The sequence below is a fragment of the Malus domestica genome, chromosome 08 (genome assembly GCF_042453785.1).
Source record: "Malus domestica chromosome 08, GDT2T_hap1".
Lineage (NCBI taxonomy): Eukaryota > Viridiplantae > Streptophyta > Magnoliopsida > Rosales > Rosaceae > Malus > Malus domestica.
The window spans coordinates 17,673,144-17,679,979 of record NC_091668.1 but is presented as its reverse complement, the minus strand read 5'-3'; positions in this window follow the sequence as shown (position 1 = coordinate 17,679,979).

The window sequence follows — 6,836 nt, the reverse complement described above, 5'->3', positions numbered from 1 at the left end:
ACAGCCATTGTCTTCACCTTGAAGATTTGGAGGCATTATCTCTATGGTGAGAAGTGTAAGATCTTCACAGATCATAAGAGTCTCCAATATCTTTTTACTCAGCATGATCTTAATCTTCGTCAGCGAAGGTGGATGGAATTACTAAGTGATTATGATTGCACTATTGAGTATCATCCGAGTCGTGCAAATGTCGTAGCTGATGCACCGAGTAGGAAACCTCAAGGTCGACTCAATGCTTTGTATGCTTGTCGTGTTCCTTTTCTTGCAGAATTGAGAGCTACTGGAGTAAAGTTGGAGTTAGAAGATCGAAGACAAGCTTTTCTTGCTAGTTTCCAAGTCAGGCCAGTTTTGGTTGATCGTGTACTTGAAGCTCAGATGGTTGATGAAGAAATTCAAGAAATGATTCAATTGAGAAGTGAGGGAAAAAGAAAGACCTAAGGATTCGAGAATCAGATGGCATGCTTATGCAGGAGAACAGAATGTATGTGTCGAATAATGAGGAACTAAAGAAAGAAATTTTGGATGAAGCACATTGTTCAGCTTATGCGATGCATCCAATAGGAACTAAGATGTACCATACCATTCGACCATTTTATTATTGGCCGGGTATGAAAAGGGAAATTGGAGAATATGTAAGTAGGTGTATTGTTTGCCAGCAAGTCAAAGCAGAAAGAAAGAAGCCTTTTGGGCGGATGCAACCGCTTCCCGTTCCTCAGTGGAAATGGGAAAAATATAACAATGGATTTTGTGTATAAGCTTCCTCGTACATAGAATGTGAAGTATCATGGAGATTGTAGATCGACTTACCAAGTCAGCGCACTTCATTCCAGTGAGGGAAAAGTATCCCCTGAATAAATTGGCTAAGTTGTTCATTACGAAGATTGTGAAGTATCATGGAGTTCCAGTGAATATTATCTTTGATCGAGATCCAAGATTTACTTCTAAGTTTTGGGTAGCTTTTCAGGAAACTCTTGGTATGAAATTGCTTTACAGCACGGCTTATCATCCTCAAACCGATGGACAATAAAAAAGGACTATTCAAATGTTGGAGGATATGTTAAGATCTTCAGTGTTACAGTTTGGTGATTCTTGGCATGATCACCTAGACTTGATGGAATTTGCCTACAATAATAGTTTTCATTTGAGCATTGGTATGTCACCATTTGAGGCACTTTATGGTAAAGCTTGTCGTACACCATTGTGTTGGTTAGAGGTTGGTGAAAGAGTGCTAGAGGGTCCAGAGATTGTGGATGAGACTACTCAAAATATTCAGGTGATTAAGTCTAACCTGAAAGCGGCCCAGGATCGACAAAAGAGTTTAGCAGATAGACATGCTACTGATCGAGTATATGATGTGGGTAATTTGGTATTCTTGAAATTGTCACCTTGGAGAGGTGTAGTGCGGTTTGGAAAGAAAGGCAAGCTAAGTCCTAGGTACATAGGACCTTATGAGATCACTGAGAGGATTGGTGAAGTTGCTTACAGATTGGAGTTGCCTCCGGAGTTATCTAAAGTACATAATGTGTTTCATGTCTCGATGCTTTGACATTATGTTTCAGATCCTTCACATGTGATTCCTCCTCAACCTTTGGAGATTAATCCGAATTTGACGTATGATGAGGAACCAGTGACTATCTTGGATTGGAAAGACAAGGTTCTAAGGAATAAGACAGTGAGCTTGGTAAAAGTATTGTGGAGGAACCACTCAGTGGAATAAGCCACTTGAGAGACAGAAGATCGAATGAGAGAGATGTATCCGAGGTTGTTTTATGAATATTAATGGCTTGTTTGGTTGCATGAATTTCGAGGACGAAATTCTATAAGGGGGAAGATGGTCACAGCCCGTCCCGAGATTTTATTTATCGATCGTGAAATGATGAAAGTACCCTTGACTGTTGCTAAGGTATGTGTGTGACATGTGATGGAATAATGTATATTTTCCTAAGTTTTGGGAAAAAAATTATGTTGGATTAAAGGTTGTATGTATTTTCTATGGTTAAGGACTAAAGAAAAAATGGGATTGTGATGTTTTGGTTGGACCACACACGGGACACTCCTCCTCTCTTTCCCGTGCCCTCTCTCTCTCTCTTCCTTCTCAGTTCACTCTCTCTCTCTTTCGAAACCGTACGGGCAAAACCAAGGACCCTTAAATCTTCCCAGATCGAAGGTTCTAAGGTAAGAATCGAACTCCTTTTGAGTCCCTGAGTTCAAATATACTAATTTTAAGACTTAAAACCTTCGATATCATTGTGAAACCATAACCCCGAAAATGGGCACTGTTCATGCACACGTAAAATATTGTGTTTTAGGGAAGTTCAAGCTCACAGTGAGCTTAAGGAAGTCCTCACGAGCTTCGGGGTACATCGTTGGTAGGATTTGGACGTCGGATGACTGAGAATGAAACTTTTCAATTTTGGCCGGAACTTTTGAAGCTTTTTCCAGTGAATCCCCGGCGAGTTAGGGGTCATGGATGTGTTCATCTCGTCAAGATCTTCATTTTGATATAAAGAGCGTTGAAAATAGTGAAGAAATGAGGAAGTTATGGCGATTTAAAAAATTCCCCAGAAACCGGCGACTTTTCTGTCGCCGGCGAAACCAGTCCGGCGACTGGAGGAAGAAGGTGACGCGCGTGGGGGCGCGTGGGTCTGTGCCCCTCCTGGCGCATAGGGGCACGTACAGCCTTGAATTTGTTTTCTAAAAATACCTCGACGTCTGTAACGTCGAGTAGGTCACTGTGGTATATTCATATACCCAAATTGAGCATCGTATGAGAAGTTATTACGAATTGTCGGTTATGTGCTTTAATTAACGTTTTTATAGTTGTTTAACATATAGGTGATACCTATCCCGAGCGCATCCAGGGACGTCACGGGGGTTACGACCCTTCTACTTACCAGTGAGTGGGCAGTTATTTTCTGTTATTACCTATATACTACTAAATTTCCCAGAAATTGAATTTAAATGAAAGTATGTTTTTAAAATGCCATGCATGCATATTATGAATTATATGAATTAGTAATTGATGCATATATATATGAAATGGTGCTGTGGACACACAAGTGAGTATTAGGTGAGTTTTATGGTATTCATATGATTTATTGTAATGTGAATTGTGTTGAGAGCTCATAACCTGCACCCCTGGTGTTAGTGTTTATAATATTTACCGCACCGCACGCTCACCTTGGATCCAAGTAGGTCCATGTCGTACAGACCATGAGAGGGTTTCGACATGCTAGTCGTATAGATCACTAGAGGTGGTTCTAACTGGTAGGTGACCTTAGATTATGTGCACAGATGATTGATGAGAGAAGCACTAGAGCGTATTATTGCACCCACGTGACGGCCAGCACGCCTTGATTCTAGGATCGGGGTGTGTTAGCTGATATAAGGTGAACCTGGTGTAGGTTCAAAACAAACAACCACCGTGTTTGAAAAATGGGTGTAAACTATTAACTTCTGACCTATTATCTTTTTCCATTACTATGTGCAGTTAAACATTTGCAATAACGTTTTTCGTTGGTGGAAGCTATTTTAGAAGAGAATGGAAGTTCTTCCAAAGTCAGATTCTAGTTTTTAATCCTGTAATGATTTCCATCACTAGGCAAAACTGATTTTTCTAATACACGATGGACTTTTTATTTCTCTCCTGAGTTAAGAACAACAATTGCAGGATCAATAAGGACTTTGTGAACTGCAAGGATTAAGAGTGCAGGAAAAACATTAATCTAGGTAAACAAAAGAAAATACATATCAAAAAGCACCAAAAAGGCAAAAACTTTAAAGTCTGTCAAATAAATTTCAATTCAAGGGTTTAAACCCATCGATCTAAGTGGAAACATACAAAGTACAAAAAATAGAAAAATAAGTAGAGAGGGAGTTTAGAACATTGCAATTGAGGCTCATCTCATTATTATTATTATTTATTTTTGCAATTTTTTTTATTTTTAAATAAGAACACATACACAGCCTGCCTCATAAGAAACAATCCATGAAGTTATTCAACGTCATATGAAACAACCTATGGTATATAAACATGTTAAGACTAAGCTATAGCAAGCTAAATACCCTTGTCATTACCAACTTTGATCCTTTTTTGGAGGGAAAAATAACAGAGAAAAACATATTATCAGTCATCTTTTACAGGCAAGAAGACAGAAAATAATTACTATTGATAATTCAATACATCACCACTGATACTTAATACAGAGAGAGAAGAACCTGCAATTAGGTTTTCTCAAAAGAAAATTGCAGAAAGTAACGAAGAGACACAAAAAAATAGAAACTGAATACGTAATTTATAAACAAAGAAATCGGGCAGTTGATGTACACAGACACACATGTATACACATAAACACACATAGAGGCACAAATCCAAAAAAGTTAAAATAGAGCTTAATTAAAAAATGACTTTTTTTTCTTCACAGAATGTAGGGGTGGGTTCGGTTTCGTTCGGTTCGGTTTTTGGCCGAAACCGAAAACCAAACCGAAGTTACTGTTCGGTTCGGTTCGGTTCGATTTTTTTTTGGTTTTTTTCGGTTCGGTTTTTTTTTGTTTTGATTTTTTTCGGTTCGGTTTCGGTCCGGTTCGGTTTTTTTCCAAAAAAAATTTTTTTTTTTTTAATTTTAATCTGGAGCACATGCTTCTCCCTGCCTTGAGCATCCTCAATGAGAAATCAACCTGCAACAAATTTGCAACAACGATTTTCTGAGATCGACAATGAACATCATACTTAAACAATTGAAGCGATGGTTTGTGTTATTGAATTATTTGCACTGGGAGAAACACATTACTGCAAGTTTATAATGAGTACTACAACACAGTTTATTCTTTTTTCCAGTTCACCTAGAAAACCAAGAATTAAACCTTTACCTCCATCTTGCAGATCAAACAAAACTCGTTTCGTCAAATCCAATGAACTTGCAAAGGAGAACAAAACAAAATGTTGAACTGTTGAAGGATAACCAGAGCACTTACCTCGGCGAGTGGAACCGTTCTAGCTGCAAAGTCTCCACCATGGTTAATTTTTCGTCAAATCCAATGAAATTGGACAGTGAGTTCCGCCGATTTGACTCGAAAATTAAGGGGAGGTGGGAATTGGAGGTTGGGGAAATAGGTGAGCTTGATTTATGAGGTGGGATTTCTTGGTTTTTGTTGTGTTTGGTTGGAGGGAGGGAGGGAGAGAGAGAGGGAGAGATGGTTTTTTTCGGCTAGGTTAAAGAAATTGGGATTTCTGGGTATAATTTTGGGAGGGAGGGAGAGAGAGAGAGAGAGGAATTGGGAAAGATGGGTTTTTCGGCTAGGTCAAATAAAAGTTGGGATTGGATGAAAGATGAGAATTGATAACTTATTATGATCTACTTTTTTATAAATATGCTACTCATAAGGTATTAAGAGGAAAAAACTTGCTATCAAAATGGTTTAAGGGAAAGATACTCAGCCAAGTGGGAATGGGTTCGAACCCCCTTGGGTTTTTTTTTTTTTTAATAATTAAAATCTATTTCGGTTCGGTTCGGTTTTCGAACCTTAAAAACCGAAACCGAACCAACCAAATTCGGTTCGGTTCGGTTTGACAATTTCGGTTCGGTTTTTTTTTGCCTCAGTCCGGTTTTCGGTCCGGTTTTTTTCGGTTTTCGGTTTTTTGAACCCACCCCTAACAGATTGTAAATCAGTCTATTTTGTTTACTGATTTTGTTCCAATTCAAACCACAGAAAGGAACTGAAAAGTTTAAAACAGGAATGTCAAATACCTTGACCTAAATACAATGCTTTAGCAAGCTGACCACCAGTAATATGCACTAATCCGAGAAATATGAACTTCGGGATTGAGTGAAAAATCACCTGGTCAATAACTTTAATAAGTTTAGGGATTAGTATTCTGAAAGAGGATTGAAATATTAAAAAACTAATAAAAGGGGTAAAATTCTATACATCGAATGACAATCAACCCTAAACTGTGGTTTTGAAGATCAATATATTCGTTGTTTTCATCATGAAAAACGCATTGAAAGCCAAAGTTGCTGATCATGTTTAGGATGACAAACACTTTACAGCAACTTTAAAAGCATGCTTATTCAAAGACATAAGCTATAATCAAACCGAACAGAAAAATTAAATCTATTTCTAACAACAGGAACCATAATTTCTTACAAAAAATAACATATCTCAACAGATTTGTTAGCAAACGATTCACAGTGCATCATATGTGAATGAACAAAAATCAGATGCATAATGTATTTTAGAGGGATATAAAAACTGAGCATTTGATTCACAGGGTCAGCACAACAATAAATTATAGGGTAATGAACAAAAAGGGACAAAATGCATACAGTTTAATTTATGCAGAGAAGCTATAACATTGAAAGACCAACACAACAGGAAGAAAAAGAGAAATGAAGAGGAAGTGGTATTATGAGACATGAAGAAAGCAACACAAAATATCTTGCTTTTTTGTCCCAATTTAATAATTTAAAAAGAAATCTTGCACTCCCAACTAAAAGTTGAAGAACCGAACTAGAACCAAATAGAAAGCAAGGTAGGAAAAAAAAGCATATTTCTATGCAGGTTCAAACTAGAAACAGTGAAATAAGGGAAAATTCAGTTCAAAAGGGACACTTAGCTTTGAAAGGAATTCAAGCTGCCAGCTGGGAGAAATCCTCATCAATGCTTGCAGAGATAACTTTCAACTGGAACCAAATATCTAAAACCAACCCTAGCTTTAGACATCTCTTCCTGCCTCACTGTTTCTCTAAGCAGAGCTCACCGAGAAAAAAACAAAACCCAAATTCCGAGCAGCCCTACCTATTGCTTGGCTCATCCTACCCCTCCCTCTCTCCTCC